General features: G+C 37.9%; 1 pseudogene; it reads left to right on the forward strand.

Annotated features, from left to right (window-relative positions):
* LOC132607842 (uncharacterized) overlaps positions 1-12,704 on the forward strand; it is a 56,314-nt pseudogene extending 43,610 nt beyond the window's left edge.
* The last annotated feature ends 5,383 nt before the right edge of the window (positions 12,705-18,087 follow it).

Here is an 18,087-nt window from a genome sequence, read left to right on the forward strand (position 1 = left end):
GTTCCATTTCCTTTCATAGTTGCCATATCCATCAATCATTTCCGGACCATTTCCATCATGTATGAATGTATGAATGCAGGAATGAGGAATCAGTGCAATGAATGTAAAGGAATATGCTATGAAGATCATAACCACCATAAGTTGTATCAAATCTTGCATAACTTCGTTACTATCAGCAATTCATAATCAAGATCTCATTCGTGCCTTATCACAATTACACATCTAATTCAAGCGTAATAATCTCATTATCTTATCAAAATATGAATCTCAACGTATTTCTAATTCGACAATCAATATGGAACATGTGATCAGCCAATAATATCAAGGTCAGTGAATACAAAGCACCATGCCACAAGTCATAACACAACTCAGACAAATCACTCAACAACAGCAAGGATATGTAAACCATCTCAATCAACAAGAAGAGTATATATTGACTCCTTCCTGCTCATATCACAATGAATACACCTCAGGTTCAGTACATAAGGTAATGGCGACAAGTCCACACAATCATAAATCATACCAACCTAGATAATATCCAACCAAACACCATGTCCGAAGACCTAATCATGCTTTCTCCATTCAATTCTATACAATACATACGTTTTACTAATCAAAGTCTAACTAAAGTAAGTCGTAACCTACCTCGAATGCAGAACAGGAGCCACGAATTACTCTACACGAGCCTTCTATTTCCGAAACGCCCCAGAACGATGGTACTTTAGTAAATAACAACAGACCATAATGCTAAGTAAGCAACAGACCCTAATCAAACAAAATCCACATTTGGGACAATAGTGCCCAAAATATCCCTAACCATCCGAATGGGCGAAACCAGAAGTTAAGGGTGAATTTATCCTACCCTCAGTACCAAAAATCATAATCCTCCAATTTAAAGGTTTATAATCACTTTAGACCCTACAAATAAGGTTTTAGGCAAAACCCCTAATTTGAGTGAAACCCTAAGTCTCAATATATAATTTTTACAATGATTACGAAATTCCCATCCCAGAAGGTGATAACCTAAAACTCTAGATGATATAAACAGCAGTATAAACCATATTCCATAATTTCCAATAAGGGTTTCATGAATTTAGGGTTCTAGAGTTTTCACCCACCAGTTTAATAACCCGAAAAATCTGAGATTTCTTCAAATTTGCATTTAGAAGTCATAATCGAGTCGAACTACAAGTGGCCTAAATTCTCATGAAACCTAAGAAATGTAGGAAACCCATAAACCGGGGTCCGGCCATATATTTTGAAAACTACTTGAAAATGAGAGGAAATATAAGTTGGGTCAGGCAAAAACAAAGGTTAGTCAAATTTCGTTGCTCAAGGATGGTCCCGCTATCCCCGAACACCGAAGGGGCAGTTGTTGACACCTAATTTTTGACCTCCCATAATTTTCTTTAATTAGCCAAAGTCCTTGAAATATTAAACAGAGAGAAATATGTTTTTAGAAGATCAAAATATTTTTTTAAAATTTATTGAGGCTATATTTTTGCCTATTTTGTTTGATAAGATAATTTCTATAATATTATAAATTAATTTAAGTATTTTTACAGTTATCACACTTTGCTAAATTAGCCAAGAAGAGAGGATAATTTTCCATAATTATTCACTTAATTGTCCAAATTGTTAAAATATCAATTTGCAAAGTATTTTACTCTGTTTAATATGGGAATATGTTTAATTAAGTAAATTAGCCATTTTTACCCCCCAATTCTTATTTAGTCAATTTATTAGAATTTTGTCATAATCAATTAAGTTTTAATTGTAATTGATTTTGAAAATTGCCATTTAGCGGCTGCAATTGAAATAATTTGTTATTAGCCAATTATGGTAATAATTTTGAATTAGCCAAATTCATGGCTCAATTTAATTAAAGTCTTTTGATGAAACTTATTTATTTTTATTATTATTATTTCTTTTAAATTTTACCTACTAGTTTAAATGGGGTCTTATTTTTAAAATATCCAATTAGTGGACATCGTTTTAAATTTGGGTTGTTTGTTAAAATCTGCATTTGTTTGCCCCGCCCATGTATATATGAATATACACGAGTATACATGTATACCCATGTATATAACACATGCATAAGTTGGGGTTTTATCTTTATTTCCTTTTCAGTTGGCCAGGCCCAGTGCAAATAGGACTTGACCCGGCCCATGTCCGTGTTAAGAGAGGTGATATCCCACAACCCATTCCATTTTTCATCCAAACGCATCCCTATCTCTCATTTCCCTCTCTTCTCCTCAAAAACCCTAGCCACCTTACGCTCCCTCTTCTCTCTTTCCTCGTCATCATAGCCTAAAGTGGAAAAAGCTCAGGCTCTCCATACTTTTATAGGTCTATGTGATTGAGAGTGGCAATGCATTAAATGCTTCCACCACTTCTCACCTAATCCAACCAAACACGGTATTAAAACTTCCCTTTTCTTTATTTTCTTTTGCTTTCTGAATTCAAACGGTCAAATGTTCTGATTTTCTTTAATGGGTTTTGTTTTTAGTTGTTTGAAATTATGGATTTCAATTGGTTCATGAAGAACCCTCAGATTAACCAACTACTAGTCAAATCTAACCCTTCATTTACTTGATTAATCGATTCTTAGGCATTAGATTGGGATTTGAGGAGAAGAATTCTCAAGAAATTTGAAATCCCACACCGGATGAGAATTAGGGTTTGCTTATATTTGGGACTCTATAAATAGGACCTCAATTTTTAGGAAAAAAAAAAAGAACACTTGCCCAAACAAATCGAAATACCTAAGGTTTCTAGCTATTTGCTTAAAACCTTTAATTGTTCGCATTAAGTTTAATTTTTTTTTTAAATTAATTGTTGTGGCTGAGTGTTGGGATTTTTGAGGAGTAAAGGTTCTTCCAAATCCAAATCTCTTCTTGTCACGCTCCAAAACCCACCCTAGACGTGACCGGCATCCGACGTCATGAACAACATCGGAAGAACCTAAAAGATGCAATAACAACACTTGAACCTGCCAGGTTCAATAGTCACCTCCAACAGTTTATAAAATAAATACAATCAAATCATGATATATGAATTAATCAGCGGAAGTCTTTAATATCATAAAACTTAATCAAATCGTGATGAACGCCCAATAGTTAAACAAAACTCAACAACTACCCACAAGAATGTATACTAAGGAGCTTCTAAGATAAAGGAATAATTTGTCTGACACATCAGGACGCAGCCCAAAAAACTAGAATAGTAAATAAATATGATAAGGGGTGTCCCACAAATGAACATGTGGGCTCATCAAGTCAGCAGCAACAACAAGTCCTTCTTCAGCGTTTTGAGTATCAAGAACCTGCTCTTCTCCGTTACCTAACATACCATCAAAAACAACAATGGTATGTCTGAGTACTTCGTACTCAGTGAGTGTCTAAGGGGCAATAGTTAACAAAACAAGATATTATGAATAAAATCAATAAAATGACATCAATGAAAATCACAATTCAAACCCGGGAATAACGTAAGTCAGCAACATTAAAGAGTCATCAGAGAATCCAACAACGAAAGGCACATTAACTTAACTCCTTACCATTTACCATTCCATGTATTTCACTTACGAATTTAATATCACCACAAGCCACTCACAGGCAACAAGACACGAAAAGAGCCATTCACAGGCTAATCAAAGTATGAAACAAGCCACTCACAGGTAGATCAGTCAATCGATACTCCGGGTTAGGAAACCACGGAGGCTAATTGTCCTCTGGACTAGCACAATAATAGATACTCCGGGCTAGGAAGCAACGGAGGCTAATCGTCCTCTGGACTAGCATAGCCATAGATACTCTGGTCTGGGAAAATACGGAGGCTAATCGTCCTCTGGACTAGCACAGCAATAGATACTCCGGGCTAGGAAGCAACGGAGGCTAATCGTCCTCTAGACTAGCACAGCCATAGATACTCCGGTCTAGGAAGATACGGAGGCTAATCGTCCTCTGGACTAGCACAGCAATAGACACTCCGGGCTAGGAAGTAACGGAGGTCAATCGTCCTCTGGACTGACACAGCAATACTCGTATCGATACGTTAGGATCCAAACGGCGGATCGTCCTCTGGATTAGCACAGCTTGCCCATACAAACCTAAACAACAACAAAATATAAATCATGGCATATTACCGAATCATCAATCATGGCTTAGAGCCGAATCTCACTTCTCAAGTCATCATTTCAAAATAGAGGCATTTCAAGTTATAACCGATTTAGAATCTTATTCAAACCTCTTATTCAATTTCAAGTTCAAGAAACCCATTCAACAATAAAACAATTTTAAGGTCCAACCTTTAGAAGAATAAGTTCAATCATCCAATAATGGGAAAAGCGAGTTTCACAAAGTAGTATGGTTCGTATAAGGTTCGATGCGGGCTTGACCCTACACACGCATGACCTTGTCTAAAAAAAATCATCTTTAATTCCAGAATAAGTTCCACCAAACAAGAGTTATAATTTATACAAACAATCAAGGAAGGATTCTCAAATACAATTCATGCTTTCACAATTTAAACGTACTTCATAAGTAGACATAGTTGAAAAGATAATTTTTGGAATATAGACATACTTGAAGAAAAGATTTTTGGGAAAATCTAGACATACCTCAAATCCCGCTAAAACTCACTTTCCAAGTTTCAATAATGACACTATAATGGTTTTAGATGATAAAGATTAGAACTTGAATAGTTTCTTGTAGTTTTCTTGGAATTTCGAAAACTAGGGTTTTTCGCAAGCCTTAAATCTTGTTCTTGAAGCTTATGGAAATCATTGGTGGATCCTAACCTATTTGTTCATTCTATACTAGTTCAAACAACAATAATAATCTCATAAAATCAAGAGTCTTACCTTTTGATGGAATCCCACACGCCTCTCTTCTTCCTCTTCTTGAATATACAAGAACTAAGGGTTTTAGATAGATGATTTGCTATTAAGAGGGGATGGATATGATGTGGGAATGATTAATATTGAGTGAGAACTCACCTTAGGGTTAGAGAGACTTTTCTAGGGTTCTTTTCCACAGAAATATTGATTTGAAATGAAGCGGAAAATAATACAATTAGTTAGGACTTAAAGGAAATTCAAAATCAGATAATAACTCCCGATCTGTGCTGAGTTCGCGTCGCGGATTTAGCACCTAATCACGTTTTTATTTTGGTCTGCAGCTGATTTTTCCGTGCTGGGTCCGCGATGCGGGCCCAGCACATTTTTTTTCATTTTTTATAATTGACCTTCGCTCAGTAAAATAATCATAACTCTTTGTAAAAAACTTTCTTGGGCTGGGCGACCTACCATTGGAAAGATATTTCAAAGATCTACAACTTTTATTAAGGAAGTTTTTCCAAATTCACAACACATTTTCATGAAAATCCACCAGAAGACAGACCTACCAAAACATAGGCGAATTTAAGAGCCCTTAAGAAATTCAATTGCTGGTTTTGCTTCAAAACGACCATCTTCCACCCGAATTCATCAAAAATGGATTCATATTGGTATAATATCATCTTAACACTAGAGTTTTAGACATTCACACCTAACTCGAATATACGGGATGTTAAATTATCCCCCCCTTAAGATCATTCGTCCCCGAATGAAAGTCATGGCCTAGGATTCTTTACTAAACCTCAAATTTCAGAATTTCAAGAGTTCTTCTAGAAAGGGGAAACATCCTCAGAGATAACATACGACTAAACATATAACGAACACATCATACAAGCCTAAACTCAATTGTGAGATTTATGCTTCACTCTGAACTTTCACAAGAAAATAAATCCGAAAGGTTGAACACATACCTGTAGTCTACATCGAGATTTAACAATATTACTTCTCCAATCAAAACAGGTATATCTAGAAATACAAGCTTAACTATTTTTAATTGGCAACCTAGAATTTCATAACACTTGGAAAGCCAGTCTACCCCCAAAATTACATCCAAGTTTGTTATTTCAAATTCAATCGAACCAGCAGTAGTCTTACGATCCTTAACTATACCACATAGTCTTATAGATTCTAGGAGAATGTCAAGGACAATAGCAGGGGTATAAAGATAGTCTTAAAAATTGTTTGGGTTCCCTACCATAATCAAGGACAAAGCACAGAGTTGTATAAGAAAGAGTCAAGCTCTAATCGATCAGCGAATACGCTTCAAGTGAACATATAGTTAGAATACCTGCGACCCTAGCATCAGGATCTTCTGCCGTCTCCCTACGAGTCAAACCATAAAGTCGAGCTTGTCCCCTATTAGCGGTGTTAGCAACCGTTTTACCAGCCCCATTACCATGAGCATTAGGTGTGTTGTTAGAATTCACATCAGATGGATTATTCCTTTGGCCTGAAGAGTTAGCCATTTCACGAAGCCACTTCCTACAATATTTCTGTAATAGTTTGCCAAATCACGAAGTAGAGCTTTCTTTGTACTAAACGACCCCGAAAAGATAAAAATACATCTTTACCCAAATAAGAACAACAAATCCCTCACGGGGATTTCTAACAACTAGAACGCTCAAGTCTCAGAACGAATAAAGGGGTTTCTACCTTCATCTCACTTTCCCAAGAGTTAGATACTCAAAAGGCTCAACACGTATATGCTTTGACTAGGAAGCACACAATATATCATCTAAACAATAGACTCCGACAAGAAGACTAATTCAACAGCACATGATTCAAGCTTAACTTACCTCATGCCAAAATTGAAAATAACAAATTAAAGCCTAAATATACTACATCATCCTCTTAAATCATTATTCCACAAGCGGTTGTTTTCGAGTTTCAAGCCTAAACTAAAGTTCTTCCACTAAACATCAAAATAGTACAGATCTTTAAACCCAATAAGAATATAACCTCCATGTACGATAATTCTAAATTCACTACAAGAGACCCTCAATTGTTCCCTTCACTCTAACCTCCAGTACTTGAATAGTTTCTTGAAGTTTTCTTGGAATTTCGAAAACTAGGGTTTTTCGCAAGCCTTAAATCTTGTTCTTGAAGCTTATGGAAATCATTGGTGGATCCTAACCTATTTTTTCATTCTATACTAGTTCAAACAACAATAATAATCTCATAAAATCAAGAGTCTTACCTTTTGATGGAATCCCACACGCCTCTCTTCTTCCTCTTCTTGAATATACAAGAACTAAGGGTTTTAGAGAGATGATTTGCTATTAAGAGGGGATGGATATGATGTGGGAATGATCAATATTGAGTGAGAACTCACCTTAGGGTTAGAGAGACTTTTCTAGGGTTCTTTTCCTCAGAAATATTGATTTGAAACGAAACGGGAAATAACACAATGAATTAGGAATTAAAGGAAATTCGAAATCAGAAAACAACTCCCGATCCGTGCTGAGTCCGCGTCGCGGGTTCAGCACCTGATCACGTTTTTATTTTGGTCTGCAGCTGATCTTTCTGTGCTGGGTCCGCGACGCGGGCCCAACACATTTTTTTCGTTTTTGATAATTGACCTTTGTTCAGTAAAATGATCATAACTCTTGGTAAAAAACTTTGCTTGGGCTGGGCGACCTACCATTGGAAATATATTTCAAATATCTACAACTTTCATTAAGGAATCTTTTCCAAATTCACAACACATTTTCATGAAAATCTACAAAAAGACAGACCTACCAAAACTTAGGCGAATTTAAGAGCCCTTAAGAAATTCAATTGTTGGTTTCGCTTCAAAACGACCATCTTCCACCCGAATTCATCAAGAATGAATTCATATAGGTATAATATCATCTTAACACTAGATATTTAGACATTCACACCTAACTCGAATTTACGGGATGTTACACTTCTAGGCGTGCATCAAAAAAGTAATTTCCTATCTGTTTTATTTTTATGGCATTTTTCTGTTAATTATGCTTTGCTAGTTAAGTGTTAATTTACGCTTAATGTAGTTAATTATGTTTTCTAAGCTGATTTTGTCTAGTTTAAATTAAGTAATTAGTTGAATACTAAATTTTGTCTAGTTAATGGTGTTTGTTAACTTAGTTACTAGCTATGTTAGTTAAATAATATTTATGTGCTAATATTTTGATTTATAGTCATTAGGGACTGTTTTATATTGGTCTAAATTATTGTTGTTATGTTTCCAGTTTTAAACCCATGTATGACTTGATCCTAGTTAGTGCTTTTCTTAAATATATGACTTGAGCTTCTTCATGAATTTTGCTGGTTAATTTATGATGAATTGAGGGTTAACATGCTAAACCTTGTTTAAAACAGTAGCTAATCTATCTAGATATCAAACATTTACCTTGTGATTAGTCTTCATTTGACGTGGACTTTGGAAAATACTCTGTTTATCTTAACTAAGGTTTAATCCTATCTATGTTATTCTGTATAAAGCTAATATATAAGTTAAGATAAGTAGCAAAATGGTTCATTGATATTAATGTTTGACTGTAGTTATGTTTCAATATGATTTGGAAGGTTAGCAGTTAAACTTGTTTATAATCTCAGTTTTAATCCATGACTTGCTAAATCTATTTACACAATCTTGTTAGGAGTTTGTTTTAAATTATGAACTGTGTTCGTGTTCTAATTGGAAGAAAATAAATTTAAAAGAAGTTTAAACACCCTAAGTGACTAAGTGATGACTTGTTTTGATTCTTATTCTTGTCTAGGACTCTTAATTGCTCCCTTTTGATTTCTGTGGATTGAAATCTCTCCTTTAACTAGATGTTGAACTAATAATCAGTTTATATATTTCAAACCTGAGCACTGTAGGCCATTTTGTCACTATTTAAATATGGACATGTGTGGCCTGTTGTTGTGCTAATGGTAAAAACTAACTTAATCTGATAGGCTGAGATCGCAACTACACGTCTTAGTTAAGATTAATAAAAGTTCAACAATATTTAAGCGAATCATAGGCATAACTAATAAATACATGTTATCCAAGAATTAATTTTAGCCAGATATAAGCCGATAAAGCGACTGTGCTAGAACCACGGGACTTGGGGAATGCCTAATACCTTCTCCCCGGTCAACAGAATTCCTTACCCGATCTTTTGTTTCGCAGACCAATAAATAAAGATTCAACTTTCCTTTTGATTAGGGATTCAATAAGGTGACTTGGAACACCAAAACTCAATTCCAAGTGGCGACTCCGTAATAAATAAATAATCCCTTCTCAAAATGTCACTTTAATTGGAAAAACCACTTTTTAAATAAAAACAAATCAAATTTATTTATGAAAAAAAAGGGGGTGTGACAGATGGCGACTCTGCTAGGGATAACCAGAATTCGAGCTTTATATATTGAATTGCATTTGGCTTTCTTTATTTCTTGGATATTTTGTATATATGGGACTAATGTGCTCTTTGCGTGCTTATTTACTGCTTTGATATTGTTGAACTGCAATGTATTTTTCTTCTCTCGCGCACCTCCTCTGAGTCTTCAATAATACATTTTTGCCACAAAAACGGGAATTGCGACTACGCACCCCATTTCTGCTGAGATAAAGCCAGTGGGCCCTTGGTCCCTGGTGAAGGATTTATAGTCACACATGTTTAGGATGGGGCGGACCCACAACAAAGTCGGAAAGCGCTGCTACCGGTACGTTGTCCCTCGCCCGACTCGAGTCGTCCGCTCGTTTTACAGCCAGTCTAGACACCTTCTCCTTTAGGATGTTAAACCTAGCAGAACAAGCCACAAGCAATAATTATCCCTAGTAGGCTACGCTTTGTTTGCATCACATGCATTTGACCTAATGGGACTCGGCACAGGGGCTGGGTCCGTCTAAGACAGGTGTCTATCTCAAAAGACCACCATGGTTATTTTATGTGCTATCCGAAAACATATTTATTTGGAAGGCATTTGCATGTTGACCCGTTTATAGGGTGATTAGGAAGAATAAGAGAGAAATAATTATCCTCCATTTAAAAAAAAAAGGGTCGAAGATTGTTGGTGTCAAGAAAAAAATAAAAAAATCCAAGAGTCTAAGCTAGTTTCACGAACTACGCGCACCTGATTCTCACCTCGATGAGATACGTAGGCAGCCCTTCTTGGGTTCGGTGATCCTAATTCAAAAAAAAAAAATGAGTTTTCCTTATTCAAAAAAATCCAAAAAGATTTTACCTTATTTTTAGGATTATTCTTTGTAGAAAATTCCAACATTTGAAAAAATACCAAAAATGTTTTCTTTTATTTATTCATTCCTTGGAATATAAAAAAATAAAAAGGGTTTCTTTTCTTTTAAAGATAAAAAAAAAAAAAAAAAAAAAAAAGAGAGAAAATTCAAAAAAAAAAAAGAAAAAAGAAAAAAAGAAACAAGTTTCCATTCTCATCATGAACTACGTAATGATCTGATTCATGTTTAACATGATACGTAGGCACCCCTTAATGGGTTCGATCAAAATACTTCAAAATCACCGAAAGAAAAAAAATAATAACAAAAAAAAAAGAGAAATGAATTCACCTAAAAGCCGGGATGAAACATGAATGCCTTCTGATGCTCATATTAGATGGGAAATAATTTAGGTGCATGGCATACAACGTGTGATTAATATCTTCAAAATTCTAAACCCTAACTTGTTTGTTCTCGTCTTAAAGATAAGGTGGTTGGTTTGTGGTTGAACTGGCTCCTCACGAATATAACACAAGGTCCAAAAGCAAGGGGATAATGGCCCATAAGGATGGAAACGAGTCAGACGGTGATGAATCTCGAGGTCAGATGGTTCAACATGAATCAGCATCAGCAGAGGAAGTAAGGATGTTGAGACAACAAATGGCTGACATGTACCAGGCTTGGATGAATGGGCAAGCTCCACCATCTTCAATCCCTGGATTCCCGGATGTGACTATGTCAATTCCCATTGAAACCCCGACAAGTGGTCCACTTTTTCCTCCTGGATTTGGTCTGCATGTTAACATATCCAACACTTCTGGAACTTCCACTGTGCGCCCTCCAAATGCACCCTTCAGAAATAACCCACTTTTCATCCCCACTGTACAAACTACTACAATCTCTCAACCAACATTGGTACAGAATTCCAATAATAAGCCTCCATCTAAAGGTCACCACGATCAATATTATTTTCCGGAATTGACTTTTAAAGTCCCAGACTCATATAACCCCTTTCAGCAGTATAGTTCCCCCGTCGAGATCGAGAAAACTGCTAAGAATGAGGGACAAGAAGAAATGGCTAGAAAAATGAAGAGTCTAGAGCAGAGTGTGAGGAATATGCAAGGATTAGGAGGTCCAGAAAGCGTATCATTCAGAGATTTGTGCATGTTCCCCAATGTTCATTTTCCCCTTGGTTTTAAGACTCCGAAGTTTGAGAAGTACGATGGTCACGGCCACCCCGTAGCACACTTGAAGAAGTATTGTAACCAACTAAGAGGGGTAGGGAATAAGGAAGAATTACTCATGGCATATTTTGGAGAAAGTCTAGTAGGAATTGCCTCAGAATGGTTCATCGATCAAGATATTTCTAATACATGGGATGACATGGCAGGAGATTTTGTTCGACAATTTCAGTATAACATTGATATTGTGCCTGATCGCACTTCTCTCGCAGGTATAAAGAAAAAGCCTACCGAGAGTTTTAGAGAATATGCTATCAGGTGGAGGGAACAAGCTGCCAGGGTCAAACCGCCGATGAAGGAGTCGGAAATGATTGATGTTTTCCTCCAGGCACAAGAACCTGATTAATTCCACTATTTGCTTTCCACAGTGGGAAAGACATTCGCAGAAGCAATTAAAGTTGGGGAAATGGTTGAAAATGGCATCAAGTCCGGCAAAATTGTGAGTCAGGTAGCACTCAAGGCTACCACCCAAGCAATTCAAAATGGGTCTGGTGGTTTTGGAAATCGAAAAAAGAAAGAGGAAGGATCCATGATGGCATCAGGGTCAAGTGTTGCTCAAAGGGGGACAAACCACCAAATCTTACGAGGACAATCCAACTCACCTCAACATTTTTATCCGCATCAGGATCCCCACTACTCAATTGTTCCACCCCAATATACGATTTTCAACACCCAGGCATATGCCCAACCTCCTCAACGCCAACAATGGAGGGCGCCTGCTCCACAAGGCTTTCGTCCCCAACAACAAAATTTTCAAGCACCTTATAATCTACGTCCTAAGACTGATTATGTAAAAGAACAAAGACAGAGGGAAAATTTCACCCCAATTGGAGAATCATACACAAGCCTGTTGCGGAAATTGATACAATTGGGTTTGATTGAACCTATCATGTCGTATAATGTCAACCCAAATGCAAGAGGTTTTGACCCCACTGTCAGGTGCGAGTATCATTCTAACGCTCAGGGTCATAGCACAGAAAATTGTTTTACTTTGAAGAGAGTCATTGAGAAGCTAATTGATGACAAAGCAATTGTAATACATGACGAAGAGGCTCCGAATGTCACCAACAACCCACTTCCTGCTCACAACAATGCTCATGTTGCTGGGATGATCTGTGACGATAAGGAATACAAGCAAATAGGCAAAACAATAATGGAAATTGACACCTTAAAAGAAGGGTTGGGTATGGTGACAAAGTCTGCACAAGAAGCACCGTTGTGTGTAAAAGGTGCAAGTTCTAATGTGAATCTCAAAGGCTCGGGGAAGTTGATATTGTATGTTCCTGGAGCCACAAAGAAAAAAGAGACATTAGTAACTGGACCAAAATTATATGTTCCTAGTGGTTTTCCCAGGTTTGGTCAAACCAGAATGGTTTAGGAAAGATGACAGAACCAATTGTGATAAAGCACACGACACAAATTCCAGTGACAAACATGAAAACTGTCCCATGGAACTACAACAAAACCACTGTGACTTACAAAGGCAAGGAGATTGTTGAAGAAATAGATGAAACCGGTGGCTTAACGCGTTCTGGAAGGTGTTATGCTCCAAAAGAATTAAGGAGAGCCAGACAGGCCAGGGATAGCCAATTTCCGGTGAAAAAACCTATCACTGAAGAAGAAGCTGAAGAGTTCATGAAGAAGATGAAAGTTCAGGATTACTCTATTGTTGATCAGTTGAGAAAAACTCCTGCTCAGATTTCATTGCTATCTTTGCTCATACATTCTAAAGAGCACTGTCAAGCATTGATTAGAATTCTGAATGAGGCACATGTTTCAGACAAAACAACTGTAAGTCACCTGGAAAAGATGGCCAATAGAATATTTGAGGTGAATAGAATCACTTTCACCGACGATGAGTTGCCTGTGGAAGGAGCTGGGCATAATAAGGCTTTGCATTTAACTGTCAAATGTGAAGAACATTATGTGAAAAGAGTCATGATTGATGGAGGCTCGGGTGTGGACATTTGCCCCCTCTCTACTTTGCAAAGTTTGAAAATCAGCACAGATAGAATTCGTACTAACAATGTGTGTGTTCGAGCTTTCGATGGCGCAAAAAGAGACACCATTGGTGAGATTGATCTTACTTTAAAAATTGGACCTATTGATTTTGGGATCACATTCCAAGTTATAGACATGGACACTTCCTACAACTTGCTTTTAGGAAGGCCATGGATCCATGCAGCCAGAGCGGTGCCATCTACTTTACACCAAGTGGTCAAGTTTGAATATGAGAAACAAGAAATTATTGTTCACGGTGAAGATGATCTTTCAATATATAGAGACCCTTCTGTCCCATGTGTCGAGGCCAAGGAAGGTTGTGAATCCCTCATATTTCAGACCTTTGAAATAGTGGCAGCTGATTAGTTTATGGAAGGGAAGCCTATCTTAGAGCCTCGTCTATCCTCTACTTCAGTCATGGTGGCTACACAAATGCTGCAAAATGGTTATGAGCCAGGAAAGGGCTCAGGGGTGTCATTACAAGGAATTGTTGACCCTATCTCTCCATTTGGTAATCAAGATACTTTTGGTTTGGGTTTTAGGCCAACTAATGCTGACAGAAAATGGGCAAAAGAGCAGAAAAATAAGGTTTGGAAATTGCCAAAGCCCATTCCCCACATGGCTAACTCTTTTACTTGGTCACGTCTTGAAGAGGATAAGGACATGTCTGTCCAAGATGACGTGGACGAATATGTCAAGGTCTCAAAGAAATGTTCTATGGAGTAAATATGGTTCAGATTGGGGAAGGCCCTAGTCATGCAGATGTGCAACGTATTGGCCCAGAAGTCAAGCTCGCCAACTGGGAAGCCACTCCTCTCCCCACAAAGAAGGAGTCTTGGTAGTTTATTTTGCTTTTTCTCTATATTTGGATTATTTTCTGGGTGGTAATCCAAATATCTTAGTTGCTATGTTCTAATGTTAACCCTTCTATCCTTTCCAATTCAATAAAATGAAGTTTTAGTTTCTTAGTCAATTCTATCTTCTCCTTTTCCCTAATTTTGTTATTTAATTTTTATTTCAGTTTCATTAACGCCGGCTCTAATAACATGACATGCATGCGGAATTCACGTCCAGATCTTAAAGAGCTGTTTAATCTCGAAACAATGAATCAAGAGGTTGATGAATATGATGAAGAAGAGGCTTTTGAAGAAATAAAAAGGGAACTGGATCAATTTGAGAATAAGCCTAAGCCTAATCTAAATGAAACCGAGGAAATTAATTTGGGAACTTCTGATGAAACTAGAGAAACAAAGATAAGCATTCATGCCGAACAAAAGACTAGAGATGACATAATTCAGGTTTTGTTTGAACATAAAGATGTGTTTGCTTGGTCTTATGATGACATGCCAGGTTTGAGCGTTGATCTGGTAGTGCACAAACTTCCTACATACCCTGATTTCCCACCAGTCCAACAAAAGCAAAGAAAATTTAAGAAAGAGGTGAGTGATAAGATTAAAGCGGAAGTCATGAAGCAATTGAGTGCAAATGTGATCAGGGTCGTCCGATTTACTACATGGCTAGCAAATGTTGTGCCCGTACCAAAGAAGGATGGGAAAACCAGAGTTTGTGTTGACTATAGAGATTTGAACAAAGCTAGTCCAAAGGACAACTTTCCTTTGCCTAACATCCACATTCTTGTTGACAATTGTGCCAAACACGAGATTTAATCTTTTGTGGATTGTTATGCTGGGTATCATCAAATTTTGATGGATGAAGAAGATGCAGAAAAGACCGCCTTCACCACCCCATGGGGTACTTACTGTTACAGGGTTATGCCATTTGGTTTGAAGAACGCAGGGGCAACTTACATGAGAGCTATGACTACTATTTTGCACGACATGATGCATAAAGAAATTGAAGTGTACGTCGATGATGTGATCATTAAGTCCAAAACTCAAGTTGACCATGTGCGTGATCTGAGAAAGTTCTTTGAAAGATTGCGAAAGTACAACTTCAAGCTCAATCCAGCCAAGTGTGCATTTGGAGTTCCAACTGGGAAACTTCTAGGGTTTATAGTTAGTCGGCGAGGAATTGAATTAGACCCCTCCAAGATAAAGGCCATTCGGTAATTACCGCCCCCGAAGAACAGAACTGAAGTCATGAGTCTTCTTGGTAGGTTGAACTACATCAGTAGGTTCATCGCTCAGCTCACCACTACATGTGAGCCCATATTCAAGCTGTTGAAGAAGGATGCCGCTGTTAAGTGGACAGACGAGTGTCAAGAGGCTTTTGATAAGATTAAGGAATATTTATCTAACCCTCCAGTGCTTGTCCCGCCAGAACCGGGTAGGCCTTTGTTTTTGTATCTATCAGTGATGGATAACTCCTTTGGTTGCGTTCTAGGACAACATGATGCCACAGGCAAGAAGGAACAAGCGATCTATTATTTGAGCAAGAAGTTCACAAGTTATGAGGTAAAATACACATTTTTAGAAAGAACGTGTTGTGCTTTGACTTGGGTCGCCCAGAAATGGAAGCACTATCTTTCATCCTATACGACTCACCTTATATCTCGAATGGATCCTTTGAAGTATATCTTTCAGAAACCTATGCCGAGTGGAAGGTTAGCAAAGTGGCAGATTTTACTTACGGAGTTTGACATTGTCTATGTCACCCGCACCGCTATAAAAGCACAAGCATTGGCCGATCATTTAGCAGCAAACCCAGTTGACGATGAGTATGAGCCTTTGAATACTTACTTTGCTGACGAAGAGATTAATTCAGTTGAGGAAGAAGTTCGCGATGACAGTCATGTCTGGAAATTATACTTTGATGGAGCGGTCAACATTAAAGGTGTCGGGATTGGGGCAATTCTTATTTCACCAATGGGGCATCATTATCCCGCCACGGCACGACTTCGTTTCTTCTGTACCAATAATACAGCGGAATATGAAGCTTGCATAATGGGTTTAAACATGGCAATACATCTGGATGCACATGAATTAATAGTTTTTGGAGATTCTGACTTACTCATTCGGCAGGCTCATGGTGAATGGGAAACTCGAGACATCAAGCTCATTCCGTACAAACAATGTTTGGACGGCCTTAGCAAAAGGTTTAAGTCAATTGAGTTCAGATATATTCCCAGATTTCACAATGAGTTGGTTGTTGCTTGGGCCACTTTAGCCTCAATGCTTCCATACCCAGGCAATGCTTACATTAATCCGTTGGAGATTCAGATTAAGGATCAACATGGTTATTGCAATACAATTGAAGTAGAGCCAGATGGTGAGCCATGGTATCACGATATCAAAAGATTCCTAAAAACACAATAATATCCAATACATGCCGATAGAGATCAAAAAAGAACTATTAGGCGACTTTCCAATAGTTTCTTTCTGAGTGGGGAGATCTTATACAAAAGGACCCCGGATTTGAATTTGTTGAGATGTGTGGATACCCAAGAAGCTGAAATGATCATGAATGAAGTGCACTCCGGAGTATGTGGCCCGCACATGAACGGTTATGTTCTAGCAAAGAAGATTCTTCGAGCAGGATACTATTGGCTTACCATGGAGCGAGATTGTTTTCGCTTTGTTCGCAAGTGTCATCAATGCCAAATTCACAGTGACAAAATTCATTCTCCCCCATCGGAGTTGCACCCTATGTTTGCTCCTTGGCCTTTCGTTGCTTGGGGGATAAATGTTATTGGGCCAATTGAGCCAAAAGCTTCTAATGGGCACAGATTCATTTTAGTTGCCATTGGCTACTTCACCAAATGGGTAGAAGTTGTTACGTTCAAATCAGTCACCCAGAAAGCGGTGGTAGACTTTATTCACTCTAACATCATATGTCGTTTTGGTATACCAAAGACCATTATCACGGACAATGCAGCCAACCTTAATAGTCATCTCATCAAGGAGATATGTGAGCAGTTTAAAATTGTGCATCACAACTCTACCCCTTATCGACCCAAAGCCAATGGAGCTGTTGAAGCTGCAAACAAAAACATCAAGAAGATCCTCAGGAAGATGGTACAAGGATCCAGGCAATGGCAAGAGAAATTGCCTTTTGCTCTTTTAGGGTACCGCACGACTATTCGCACGTCTGTTGGCACAACTCCTTACTTATTGGTTTATGGAACTGAGGCGGTCATACCAGCAGAAGTAGAGATCCCCTCTCTTCGAATCATTGTTGAAGCAGAGATTGATGACACTAAATGGGTCAAGTCTAGACTAGAACAATTATCTTTAATCGATGAAAAGCGGTTGACAGCAGTTTGTTTTGGCCAGTTATACGAGCAAAGGATGGCTCGCGCTTACAACAAGAAGGTGCATCCAAGACATTTTGAGGTGGGCCAACTCGTTATGAAACGCATCCTTCCGCACCAAGAAGAAGCGAGGGGAAAATTCGCCCCAAATTGGCAGGGCCCTTATGTTATCAAACATGTGTTGTCAAAGGGAGCTTTGCAGTTGTCCGATATAGAGGGAAAGGTGACTGACATAGCCATTAACACAGACTCAGTCAAAAGATATTATGTTTGATATGTTTTCACTTCGACGCTATGGTACTTGGCATTTTCAGTTCGGGATGACGAAAGGCTATCGTTCTCACTATCCAAACACCGGTCACCCCTTTCTAGCCCATTTGAGATTTATTCACATTTTCTTTGTTTTCCCCTCTTTGGAACTAACGTAGCGCAAAAAAAAAAAATCAAATGTGTTTTTGAACTACGTTCGACCTGATTCCTAAAAGGATACGTAGGCAGCCCTATTTCGGGGTTCGGTCCCACCAAAAAATAAAAATCATATTTCCCTAGT

Source organism: Lycium barbarum, chromosome 8, assembly GCF_019175385.1.
Source record: "Lycium barbarum isolate Lr01 chromosome 8, ASM1917538v2, whole genome shotgun sequence".
Lineage (NCBI taxonomy): Eukaryota > Viridiplantae > Streptophyta > Magnoliopsida > Solanales > Solanaceae > Lycium > Lycium barbarum.